This window comes from Lissotriton vulgaris, chromosome 2_1 (assembly GCF_964263255.1).
Source record: "Lissotriton vulgaris chromosome 2_1, aLisVul1.2, whole genome shotgun sequence".
Classification (NCBI taxonomy): domain Eukaryota; kingdom Metazoa; phylum Chordata; class Amphibia; order Caudata; family Salamandridae; genus Lissotriton; species Lissotriton vulgaris.
This window is the reverse complement of record NC_141687.1, coordinates 239889557-239903073: the sequence shown is the minus strand read 5'-3', so window position 1 is coordinate 239903073 and position 13517 is coordinate 239889557. Positions and strand designations below refer to the sequence as shown.

The window sequence follows — 13517 nt, the reverse complement described above, 5'->3', positions numbered from 1 at the left end:
AAGTGGTTGCCTAAGATGCCAGCATGGCCCGGTTTCCACCTATGGGATTTGATTGATATCTTCTGTGTGGGAGACATATGGAAAGGTGATCATGTGAAATTATTTGCAGACTTATCAGACAAATTTGCTTTTACAGATTGTAATTCTATATATAAATATTTGCAACTTAAACAAGCCCTGGGGTCATAACGCCTGATCACATGGGGTTCCAGACGTTAACCACCTTAAAGCAAAGCTAGCATTAGAAGTCCTCAAACCAAAGTGCATCATAAGTATAAACTAATCAATAACACCTCAGATCTTTTCCTACCACTGATGGAAAGATGGGACCACTGATGGAAAGATGTGAGTGTGATGTCAGACCACTAAGGGAGGAAGAATGGATAGATACCTTGTGAATGCTTTTTAGGCTTATACTACTCTAACTAATAGAGTTTTTTGTTTGTTTATTTTTTTTACATTGATTGTACTGTATACCAAAGTGCCTGTGGCACATGCATTGTGAAGTCCACAAACTGCCTGTGATGCCCCCTGCCTATGGATGACTTCTCCACATGATGTGGATGTGGTATGGCGATCACAAATACTTCTTCAAAGGGAGTGGGACTCTATATCATGGTTCTGGAACAACAGGCGGCCTTGCTGTTCAGCCATGTAATTGGCCCTAGTGAGAAGTGCTGAGAAATGAGTTATCTTTGGCCTTCTCCTTGCAAAAAGGTGCTTGGGCAAGTGATGCAGGCTGAATATGACCCCACAAGTGGGAGAATGGTTGAGGGACAGGTGTTCCCTGATTAAAGCTCATGCATACCAATCGAGGTGCTGTCCGCATAATCACGTCAAGAGCTAAGGTCCTTAGTGGGAACACTGGCATTTCATAATTTCTAACTTAGGACCAAAGGGACAGTCAAGAAAGGGTAGACTGTATATTTCCTTGCAGCAGCAGGATACCCCTTTGGTGTCATTACATTTGGTAACTCTAGCTGTACTGCTGGACCCTGCACACACTATCTGGGGCGAGTGACGTTAAACTTTAGGAAGCCCTTGTTTATAGTTATATGGCCATTCCTTAAGTGAATAATGTGTATTGATTGGCATGATTTCAAAGGAAGCCACTCTAATAGTAATCTTGCTGTCATGTGGGGTTGGGGGTCATTATCAGGCAGAATGTAAGCACGAACTCAGTGTGCAACTGAGTGCCTTAGGTGATAAACTAGAGCTGAAACAGAATGTACTGACTGCACTTCACACACCCAAATAACCCCATGAAAGGCTCTACTTCCCTTTCTGTTTGAGTCATCGAAGCACAAGATACTCGGGGCATACTCATCAAAAAGGCTGCCCTGCATATCTGGAGGCTGCACAATGAAGCAATAGTAGACACACCTTTCTACGCTACTACCTAGTTTAGTCTTGCCCAGTGAACAAACTTTCCCAAAGTTGCACAATTGGTCGCTGCACTGAAGAATAATTTAGTCTTTACCAAAGTTGAAAAGCGACTATGAATAACTGCACGCACTGAGGCATGGAAAAAGAAGGGCAAAAAGCAGACATCTATGCTGCTTCCTGGTCATGTGACCGTGAAGATGTGCACATCTGAGGTAACTGTGCCCCCGCCGAAAGGAAGTGGCTCATCGCTGTGGCTTAGTTCGTTTTTAAATCTTTTTCTTGCCAGCTGAACACGGAGCAGACACATCAAATGTGGCCGTGGAATCCATACGTATGAACGCGACACAGGAGGCTCTAGTACAGAAAGACGACTAACGCTTTGCTATCAAACTCCTCTGCTGAGACCTTGGACGCTTGGAAGCGGTTCGCATCAGGCCCTGGAACGGGTAGGTCCTGCCTTTTACTGAATTGTGCACATTTATGTCCGACAACAGGGAACGAGGCATCCAAAAACTAGTTCTCTACAAGAGCTGCACCTACATCTTTGCTTGTGGAACAGTGTTCAACAAACCGAGTTGTGCATCACTGCAGCAGCCTCACCGATGTGATTCTTTGCACCGTCTCTGGCTTCACAATCATAATGTGCCTTGACGGGTACACTGCTGAAATGGTCGGCCAGAGTCGCTCCACAGCACTCATACCACTGCTGTGACCCCAAGCACTCTCTGGGTGCTTGGGTACGAAGCTAGCCTGTCGGTTGCGATGGTCTGGTAAGGTGTGCTTTACAGCGTGGCAGGCATTGGGGGTTGTGGGTCAGGCTGGAAAGGGCGCTCTGGTGTTGTGGAAGGCTCCCAGGGAAGAAGTACTGAGAGTCCGACAGCTGCAACACCAGGGTCTTTTCAGCTCTCCAGAACGAAGGCTGGGGGTTTACCATCCTTATTCTTGCTGGCATCAATTCCAGTGATGTACCACCAAGGAGGAGGGAGGTTTAGTCTTGAATGGTGTCAATTTGGAAATATGGGCGAATTGTAAGTTGCAAGAACACGAGTAATGTGCCAAGGTTGGCTGCTGAGTGAAGACGGGCATGAAAAGGCTGTGCCTTGCCAAGGGAAGCCGGTGTAAATCCCTAAGAGTTGGGTGATATGGTCACGGTGTGCAGTGCAGGTATAGGAGTCGTAATGTTCGGGATTTGCTCAGTCTGCAGAGTAGGATTACAGTCCACTGCCATAATCTAGACTTGAAAGGACCAAGGCTGTGGCGACCGGCACCATAACTGGGAACCCCAGATGTAGACACACTGTCCTGCAGATTGCAGAGAGGAGGGTTGCTGGGTCGGAGATAGTCCAGGTTACACATCTGAGGATCCGGGTTTGAGAGGAGTAGAGTTAAAAGATGCTGCATGTGGTTCAATGGTTAGCACACTGGATGCACTGGAAGTGAACAGGACACTGATCTAAGGGATTGTCCAGCTGTAGGATGTCGTCTGTATCGTCGGCATAGTACAGGAGGACAAGTTGCAGGAGTTGAGGAGAATTCATTTATGCACTGAAGAAAAGACGACCTAAGATGGAAACCGGCGTAATGATGGCAGGGGCGTGGCTTGAACAGTAAGATTGAGCGGGGTGAGCTTCAGATTTCCCAATAATAACGCAGGGATATAATATTAAAATACATTATACGACAAGCAGGGCGCATGAGAGGGGCTTGAGAGGCAAAAGAATGCAAAGTGGTAGGGGTACTAAGAGAGAGAAATCACATTATTTTGTAAAATAGCCAAAACATTTTTAATTCTTGTGTGAGTGTGAGTGAGAGAGTTTGAGAGTGAGAGAGAGAGAGAGAGTGAGTGAGTGAGTGAGTGAGTGAGTGAGTGAGTGAGTGAGTGAGTGAGAGTGTGCACGTTTATGTATGTGTGTGAAAAACCGCAGGGTAATATCAGATTAACACCTAACCATACTCGACTAAAAGCACCTGTGCCCAACTATTTATCATAAAATACATTTATTAGGGGGTATAACACCTCTAAACACCTCCCCTCCCAAAGCTACGCCCCTGAATGCTGGTGACAGAAACAAATTAAAGGAGCGATGCGAAAGGAAGCTTGAATATGATATGGGATCCTTCTGCTTTATGGGAAGAGATCTAACCAAGGATGGTACCTTGAATTCTCATACCACTCGATGGCGTGGTGTGGCAACTCAAAGGCAGATGAGAGGTCTAGTCGCAGTAGGGCACCAACTCAGTTCACGTCCATGGCTATTGCAACGGCCTCTCTCATGGTGATCAAGGAGCATTCCATCCCTCTGCTTGGGAGAAAACCATTTTGGTGCACAGAGAGAAGGGCAACGATCTGAAAGAAGGCTGCTATCTCTAGGAGTTTGCAACAGTCCCTTTTTCGGACAAATAGGTCGGAAGCTTGATGGGCCCGCTGGATGGAGGCCATGCTTCTTCAGGAAAGGCTTGTATGGGAGGGGTTAAGGTCACAGGTAAATATGTCAGAGCTCTGGGAGTGGTTCATAATGGCGCTGGCCAAAGGTGCTGCAGAGGAGGATGAATAGTTATGGGGTGAAGGTTCAACCAGCACAATTTGAGCAACCTTGTAATCAACAGGTTCTAATGCAGATGCTGAGGCCTTGTGTACAACTCCATCTGTTATGCATTGTTCATCATGCAACATATTGGACCTTTTTTTAATTTTCCTAAAGCCAGAATGTCCCACTAATTTCTCTCACCTTACACACTATGCACCAATTTAGGTATCTAATTTCTTGTTATTTGACCTTACACTCAACTCAATAAATAACCTTCCTCTGCCATTGCAAGCAGTTGTCTTTTCCACGTTCTTTCACAACGAACAAAACTTGACGTGCGACTATATAGATCTTAGATATACTCTTACTTCCTGGGCCCCCACAAGGTATTTCTCTACCACTGCCGATCTGCCAGAACTGCACTGCTTCTTAGCCCCCTGTTACTACCACCTATCCCCCACATTCCCACTATTCCTCTATTGGTGAATTGTTTCTTCTGTGTTTGACTATGCAACTGTAACTATTGCAACCATGTTTTTCCCTGACCGCCGAGACCTGAGCAACATGGCTGGTGCCCGCAGGAGCTGCTAGACAGCTATAGAGGAGATCTGCCCTGGCTCACTACCTCGGCTGTCACCTACCCAGCCGGACATTGGGCACTGTTCTCCCAGTCTCCCCGCCCTGTCTCCTTCCTCCCACTCCCTTTGTTGAATTACTGTAACATTGTTGTTTTGCCTATTTTCTACTATGCTCTGGTAACGGATGTATAATTTGTAACTTGTAATGCTACGATTCCTCAGGTAAAGTGCTCTGATAGCCTAGCCTGCCCTATATAAACTCTTCAAATAAGAAACAGCTAGCTTAAAGAGGGCTGTGGTTGTTAGGGGTCTATAAAACACCCTTTACCTCCCTACTATAGCTAGCCTCAGCATTCGACGGTCTTCATGTTCGAGCAGAGCCCGGTATAGGGAAGTGGTAAATGTTATAGGAAGTCTGGTAGCACAAGCTTTTTCAAATTCACAAAAGCCATCTAAAAATACAAAGATGACTCATGACGCTCAATACAGAAGCAGTCAATACAAATGTTAAGCAAAACTAGAGGTTTATTTTATCGTCCTTCACCGTTGTCAAGCTATTGCCACCTCCCACTCAAAACCACATTTGGGCCTCGAAGCGGGCAACCAAAGATCTGATAGACGTGATGAAGCAGGTCAACGCTTGCCATCACAAACTGTGAGCTGTAACCTGTTGTTGTTGCATACATCGATAATGAGATCAGTAGCCTGAATATCAGGTCTAGAGCACAGATAATCCTCTGCGCATCACAATAATAAATCTCAATGCACTACAGTAACATGAGGCTGCGTAATCTCAGATTATTAACCCACCCCCAGGAGAACCACTGGCGAGATCAGTGTGTCAAGGTCCCTAGTTCAAGAAAAGAAATGAGTCCCCTGGTCGCTGTTCGAACTGTTAAATACAGAAATAATCAGAAGGTTCAGTGAGCGCCTCAAGTCTCGGTGCCACTGCTCCTGCCTCACGAACTGAAGATACGCTCCAGAGAAGAGGCAGGTTTCCGACTAATGCTTTCTATACCCTAATTTTCGGCATTTTTCATTATTTATGGGAAAACACATATAGGCAACTTTCTGTTGAACCAACCTCACTTGTCAATCAGCACAGAATACCTGGCAGTGACTTGGTTAAAATACAATCCATCCATGCAACGCATCACTGCAGAGTAGCTTGTGTTTGCACGATGAAACATTCAAATTATCAAGCACATGTTGAAACAAAATGGAATCTTTGTTGTTAAGAGGGCGTTTCAAAAAAAATATTGGATTGCAGTGGGGTGAGTTGGTTTGAGTGGGGTGCATTGAATTGAGGTGAACTGGATTGGCGTGGTGGAGTGGGGTGGATTGGAGCGTTGTGGGGTGGATTGGAGTGAGGTGGGGTGGAGTGGGGCGGATTGTTGTGCATTGGAGTGGGGTGAATTGTTGTGCATTGGAGTGGGGCAGATTGTAGTGGATTGGAGTGGGGCAGATTGTTTTGGACTGGAGTGGGGCAGATTGTTTTGGACTGGAGTGGGGCAGATTGTTTTAGACTGGAGTGGGGCAGATTGTTTTAGACTGGAGTGGGGCAGATTGTTTTGGACTGGAGTGGGGCAGATTGTTTTGGACTGGAGCAGATTGTTTTATATTTTTGATTGAGACAGTCAAAAGGAAACAATACTTGCCCTACTGTGTCGTCATACCCTCTACAAGCAAATTACATTTATCTGACCAACTCTCAGATGCTCCCACGTACACGCGTTTTACTTGGGCCAATACCTTCATGAGCTTTTTCAAGGATAAGGAAAAGTTGCAGGTCATAATTCAATAAATCTATGTAACATTGAGGCATGATGAATGGGGCAGGTGGGAACATGTGTACAAGCCACTTAAGAAATCTATTTACAATAGGGATTTAAATAAAGCAGGTTGATCTGGCAACAGCAGGAAGGGAGACAGGGCTGACAGAAGCCCTTCAAGAGTGCCCAGAGCAAAGCCCTGTTGGGCAAGGGTCAAAATAAAGAGAAGGACTTGAGCGAGGGAAGCAGAAAGATCAATAGACCTTTCCGTACAATATTTAACACATTTTTGCCACCGACAGGCGAACATGGTCTTGGTAGAGAGATGCCTGGCTGCCAAAATAACATTGCAGACTTTGGGAGGAAGGTCAGATGCTATCAACTTCCGCCACTCAATCTCCATTCAAAAAGTCAGAGTTGACAGGTTTGTATGAAGGACCCTCCCCTGGTGCTGTGACAGAAGATCCTCCTGAAGGGTCAACCTGATCGGAGGATCGATGCGCAGTTCGAGAAGTTTTGGATACCATGCCCAGTCCAGAGCCACAAGAATGACTTGGGCCTGGTCGCTCCTGATCTTCTTGAGCACTTTGGACAGGAGTGGTATTGGCAGAAAGGTGTACAGGACGCCTAGGCTCCACTCAAGATGAAAAGCCTGACTGATCGACTGAAGCCTTTGGAACTCCAGCGCACAAAACTGCTGACATTGCGTGTTCTCAGCAGAGGCAAACAGATCTAACCAAGGCTCTCCCCACTTCTGAAAGAGACCTTGCACCCCTGTCAGATGAAGACGCCATTTGTGATCCAATAGGCATCGACAGCTGAGTTTGTCCGCTCTGGCATTCAGAGAACCTGCCAGGTGTTGAACTACTAGGGATATGCCCTGCTATTCCAGTGAAGTCCAGTGATGCAGGGCCTCTTGACAAAGGGTCCACGACCCCACCCGCCCGGCTTGTTGCAGTATCACAAGGTGCTGGTGTTGTCCGTGAACACCTGAACCAGTTTTCCCATGATGGAAGGAAGAAAAGCTTTAAATGTCAAGCAAATACTTTGGAGCTCCAGCAAGTTGCTGTCAAGTCCGGATTCCGCCGGAGACCAGAGTCTTCTATCTCTACCTCTCCCAGATGGCCGTTCCATCCCAGGAATGATGCACCTGTCACTAATGTGTGATCTGGTTGGGGATTGGAGGGGTCAGCCTCTGACTCAATCATGGTTGGTCAGCCACCACTGCAGGTCGTGTGTAGTTCTCTCCGAGATTTGGACTAGGTTGAGAGAATCCCCAGACATTGCGCATACTGGAACTTCAGGTCTCATTGCAGAGCCTGCATTTGCCATTTGGCATGTGTCACTAGCGGTGGAGGATGCCATGAGGCCCAGCAACATCAGAGTCAGTCTCACCGAAATCCAGGATAGAGGCTGAAACATCGATATCATGGCCTGATTATCCTTCACTCGCCACTCTGGAGGATAGGCTGGACACTGCACTGTGTCCAGAAAAGCCACAATGAAAGGGAGCACCCGAGAGGGATTCCGGTGTGACTTTGGCAGGTTGATAGTGAACCCCAGTGAAAGCAGAAGGTTTGCCGTTGTATGAAGGTGGGAAAGGACAGTCTTGGGCGAGTTCACCTTTAACAGTCAAGCGTCGAGACAAGGGAAGACTGGCACCCCTGATCTGCGCAGGCGAGTTGGGACCACCTCCATCACCTAGGTGAACACCAGAGGGCAGATGCTAAAGTCAAAGGGGAGCACTGAACTGAAAGAGCTTGTGGCCTACCTTGAACCGCATGGAACTCCGATGGGCAGGCATGATGGGAATGTGAAAATAGGTGTCCTGTAAGTCCAACTCTACCATCCAGTCTCCAGGGTTTAGGGCAGACAGAACCTGAGCCAGAGTGAGCATTTTGAACTTTCCCTTTTTGAAAAAGTAGTTGAGGGCTCACAGATCTACAATAAGACGAAGGCCCTTGCCCTTTTTCGGGACTAGAAAGTAGCGGGAATAGCAACCACAGCCTACTTCTGGCTCCTGAACAGTCTCTATGGCTCCCTTGGCCAAGAGAGTCCTGGCTTTCTTCTGAAGCAAGTTTAGGTGGTCATCCGTCACACAGTCGTAGGTTGGAGGCATGGAGGGATGGGTAGGCTTGAAGGGGAGGGAGTAGTCCTTTCAGACTATCTGAAGAACCCACCTGTCAGTGGTGGAGGTGATGGCTGATCCTGCCACCAACTGGCCGCCCATAATCTTGAAAGGCCGTACTAGGAAGGTTTGGAGACTGAAGGGGGAACTGGCAGCCCGACCCGCAGGGATGAAAGGAGCCGTGTCCATGGCCATATAGAGATTGCTGAATTTGCGCAGTCTTGTGGCTGGGATATGACTGGCATGGCTCAAATCCCCTCTGTGGCCACGAAAGGGGCGAAAAGCCAGATGTGGAATGGGAGGTCACTGAGAGGCCCAAGGACTTGTCCGTAGCCTGCGAGTCCTTTAAGTGCGCCAGGGCCATGCGTGCCTGGTCTCCTAAGAGACGGGATCCATGACAGGGCATGTCCATAAGGGAAGCCTGAACATCCCCATAAAAGCCAGAACTTCTCAGCCAGGCATAGCGTTGAACAGCCACCATCTATGCCTTCGCTTTACCCAGCGAGCTGGTGGGGTCAAGCCCACAACGAATGGAGAATTTTGCTGCATCTCTCCACTCTGATACAGTTTAGGAGAGAATGGCCCGGGCTTCCCCCGGGACCTCAGGCAGCAATTGCGCAACCATTTTTGACAAATAGTGGACATTACGGCCGATAAGCATGCAGTGTTCACCGATCGCAATGCAAGGCTGGGGGAAGAAAAAAGCATTTTCTGCCTCAACTCTCCAGCCTCTTTGATTACCTGTCCGTAGGTCCCGAAGAGAATGTTCCTAGTGAGGAAGATGTTTTGACAGCCAAGCTCTCGGTGGTAGGGAGGCTGGTGAAGAATTCTGGGTAGCCCGGTGCAGGGGGATGGGCACGGGCAATTGTCCTATTCACAGAAGCCCCTGTGCTGGACTTGGACCAGGTTCCTAGAAGGACATCAGTCAAGCCCTTGTTGAAAGGCAGGAGGGGTCACAAGGAAGAGACACCCAGATGCAGGACCTCTGTCAAGAATAGTCTTGACTTCCACTGAAGGTCCAGGACCTCTGCTGCCCTTCTTACCACCATAGATTATGAAGCTCCTTTCTGCGTATTCTCGGTAGGGGAAGAAAGCAGGCTTTTGAATCTGGAGAGGTATCCAGTGCACTGGCTGCACCCACTTCCTCCTACCAGTTCATTTCATGCTGTGGCTGGTCTTGTAAAGGGTCCATCGACCCCTCCCAAACACTCTCCATTCGTATCCCTTCAAAATAATGCTGAGGAACCGACATAGGACCAAAGGGTGCTGTCGGCGTCGGTAGGCGCCAACCAGGCTCCAGGTCACTGGGGCTAAGAATGGGGCTGGCGCTGGGAGTCTTGTCTTGGGAGTTGGGAGTCTCATTGCGGGAGTTGGCGGCAGTTATGTTTGCAGTGGCAGGACCGGCACTGGTCCGAATCCACCACTGGACCCATTGTGGGGCATCGGCGCCACCGGTGCAGAACCTGATGGAGGCCCCTCTGAACCTCCAGGGCCTGAAAGCATACCAGGATGGTCAGGTCTTCCAAATATGAGGCACATGCCGCCCTATTTCTTTACGTTGGGCGGAGGTTGCTCTGGCTCCTGGAAAGGCGGGGAAGCGCGGAGCCGACCTAGGTGCAGGTTCCACAGTACGAGGTCTAGAGCGTCAAGTCTCCTCCATCACGTCTGCCAACGGACGGGGAGAAGTTGAAGCACACTTCGACTTCTTGTGTCTCTTATGCCTCTTACCAGACCGACCCAAAGCCTTCGAGTGGGAGTATGATGACTTGGGACTAATGGAGCGATGCCTGGACCTTCATCTCGTCCGGGACCGAGAACAAGACCTCCACTGCGAACAGCATGGAGCCGAGCGCCAGGTCGCAAGCAGCTTTAGGGACCACTCCCTCAAAGCCTTCGGAGCCACGACTCAGCATTTGGAGCATGACTTCGAGTCGTGTTCGCGCTTCAGGCATCAGAGACAAATTAAGTGTGGATCCGCCACTGACATGGCACGATGGGAGTCACCGCACGGTTTGAATCCAGAAGGCTTCTTTGACATTGTGGAAAAAACCTACACACCAAAAACCATCGACAAAACATTGAAAAAAGCCTGATAAAAAGTGACAGAGTGTAGCTCTTGTCATGGAGCTGCACTAGCTGGCCGGAAAGAAAAGAACTGACATCAGCGCACCGAGGTGGCGCCTATACAGGTGACGTGGACATCACTTCCGATGCTATTGACATCACGGGGAGCCGACCGACGCTACCTACCGTAGCGTGCAAGGGTATTGCTCAAGCAAAAGTGTTCCAGATCCAGCCTGACACTTGAGAAATTCTAAGGTAAGGAATCTGGGGCTAGATGTCTATCAGGTACCTCTGTTACCGGCTTTTAAATTAGGAGGCCACTCATAAGGAGGACCTAGGCTTACTACTGGAAGAGAAGATTATACAATGGAACATAAAATCAAATCAGTGCCCAGTCAGAAAACTGATATGATTTTTGATTTGAAGGATATTTCTAGCATTATTGTACTTATTTTTGCCACACAAAAGGGTAAAAGTATGTCTAAGTCCACTCCACCTCTGTTCTCCAAATGCTCAATTTCCTCTGGTTTTAAGAAGCAATGATGGGAACTCGTACTTCTCATTTATTTGCAATGCATTTGCCAATAAAAGGCTGGATGGAGCAGGGTCTTGGACTCCTTTGTGCGGTTTAAAACCCTTAAACTTGGCGTACATCAGTGGGGTATTTCAACACTCGATTGTTGTATTGCTCTGAATCCGCTCATTTTGAAACACATCAATATTTGCCATTCTTAATTTGCTATATGGTATCGTATTTTTTTCATACAAATTGCTAAGTAGCTACTAGTTCTTACAATATCTTTCTCTATGGACACATCACTTGTGCGTTTTTCAGGAATATAAATGTTTGTCTTTCAGTAGAAACAACGTTGCAGGCAACTGCAATTCTTGCAGTCTTCCTACCTCTTTTGGATGTCATGTTTCTCTTTCGAAAGTATCTCTTCCACAAAATCTTTGCAATTTGTTTATACCATGTTCTCAATCAATATTTACTATAAAAAAATGCTATTCTTGTTTAATAACATTTTTGTCACCCGGTGTGAATACTAGCTCACTGTTCATCTCAGTAGTAGCCTTGTTGTTCGCTGCCTTGTAAGCAAGAACATTGCTTTTTTATGTTCTTGTCATCTTTTCCTCCTTAAAACAACTGCATACATTTTAAAAAATGTGCGTGTGTGTACACACACACACACACACACGTGACCCATTCGAAAGAGTTATGTTCCACAGAAATTTTGGTTGCTTTGATTTGTTTTCCATCCCTTCATCAAACATATACCACCTACTGCACCTCTCATACATATATTGTATTGGGAGACTATCAACTTGGCCAACCTTGTGCGCCATGAAACCGCTTGGTATACGAGCGCTCTATAAAAGTTTTAACTTCAACTTCATTTATTTCTATCAATTAGTACGCATGGCTCCCATACTTTCAACAAAGCAAGACAGAAAGTGTCTTTAAAGAAGCGTGGAGCCTATTGTCAAATATGAACTTCATTTTTGCCTTAAACAGTATTATCTTACCTCCTCTAATGGAATTGTGTTTCTGCCCCTGTGCAACTCCTGGCTACAAGAAGCCCTGCAAAAACTTACAGCAAGCGAGGCCCATCTTTGGAGGAGCTCTCTGGTTCACAAGCAGGTGAGGTGAAGGACAAATTTGGCATTTACTAAGAGCTCAGCTACTACTAGCAACTCTATTCAGAATGCTGCTGCCTTATGTAATGCCAGTGCGGGTATTTAATCCGCTGCTGATGTGATTAATCAACTGAGATCGTAAATACCCATAAGCTCATTCCTGAGCAATTTCTGCAACTATTAACCTCCTATCTGTAGCTTCCTACAGACTCCTTCAACTGAAATATGAAGTTAACCAGTTATTGCCCTCCGCTCAGGACTTTCAGGTGATTAATAGTGACCAGGATCCAAGGCAGAAAGAACCTGGGCCAACATCCACATCTTGAATATTTCCTTGCACAGGAAGGCACAAGTGGCAGGTACAATGGGTCAGAAGCCCGTGTTTGTAATTTTGCCCTTACCTGCCAACACTGCTACAGTCTGCTGATTGACCCCCCCTGGGTCCCGCCAGAGTACGCTTGACGCCGGCTCCACTGGGTGGCCGCCATTGTCCCAACACCATCAGGGACTCCATATCCCAGCAGCCCAAGCGGCAGGGGAAGCCGCAGTGACGCCGGAGAGCGCCAGGAGGCGCATAAAGGGGGCTTGGGCTCCCGCAGCGCGGGACGCACGCGGGCGTTCACGGGCCGTGCCCGGGCGAAACCCGGGACAAGGGCGGGCCCGTCGGCGCCAGTCAGACAGTTAGAGGCAGTGCTGGGCCATCCCTCTAAGACGTTGGACTGAGTACGGTATCTCGTTTTGTATTATATCCTATTTTATATTTCTATAACACTTCTTGAACTTGCACTGGTCCAACCATGAGTAAGGGCAATTTTGTTAAAGGTAGGTCCGTGGCAGGGACCTTATATCCCTTCCTGCTGAGGGCAGAATCTGACCTCATTCATGAAATCAAGCTCACAGAGCGAAGACTGTCTCTCGAACCACCCCCTCCTCAGAGTAGACTCTCCTTGACTACCACACTCACCGTACCAAGTACAGTACCCAATAATGAGACTCCTCCATCATTAATTAGTACCCCAGTATAAGCTGTGATAGATTCAGCTACGAACACTGTCTCATTAACTTCTCCTGAACATAGCCCTACTGGGTCAAAAGTCACAACTAGAGGGCAAAAGGCTAAATGCAAACGCAAACATGCACCAAATGTTGAATCCTCACCAAAAATTGCTAAAGCAAAAGGTAAAAATATTTCAAAGCAGCGTAAAGTCGCTACAAGTTCGCTCAGGAGGAAAGGGAAATCGGTTGAAGGTATATGTGAAACCACGGAGCTCCACTAAGCAGAATGAAGCAGGCAAGCCTGAGTATGAGAAATTTTGGGGCAGACTAGAGACATTGATGTCGACCCTTCTGGAACCCATCCATTTAAAAATCACTAACAAAGAAGCCCGTTTAGTAAAAGTGGAGGAGTTGGTGCATAGTACAC

General features: G+C 47.4%; 2 protein-coding genes across 7 annotated transcripts in view; one reads left to right on the top strand and one right to left on the bottom strand.

Annotated features, from left to right (window-relative positions):
- NF1 (neurofibromin 1) overlaps positions 1-13517 on the bottom strand; it is a 2008692-nt gene that overhangs the window by 540563 nt on the left and 1454612 nt on the right. The window lies entirely within an intron of this gene.
- EVI2A (ecotropic viral integration site 2A) overlaps positions 1291-13517 on the top strand; it is a 28011-nt gene continuing 15784 nt past the window's right edge. Inside the window, exon 1 of the mRNA XM_086954824.1 lies at positions 1291-1832. The gene's annotated coding sequence lies outside the window, so the exon portion shown is untranslated. The remainder of the gene's footprint in view (positions 1833-13517) is intronic.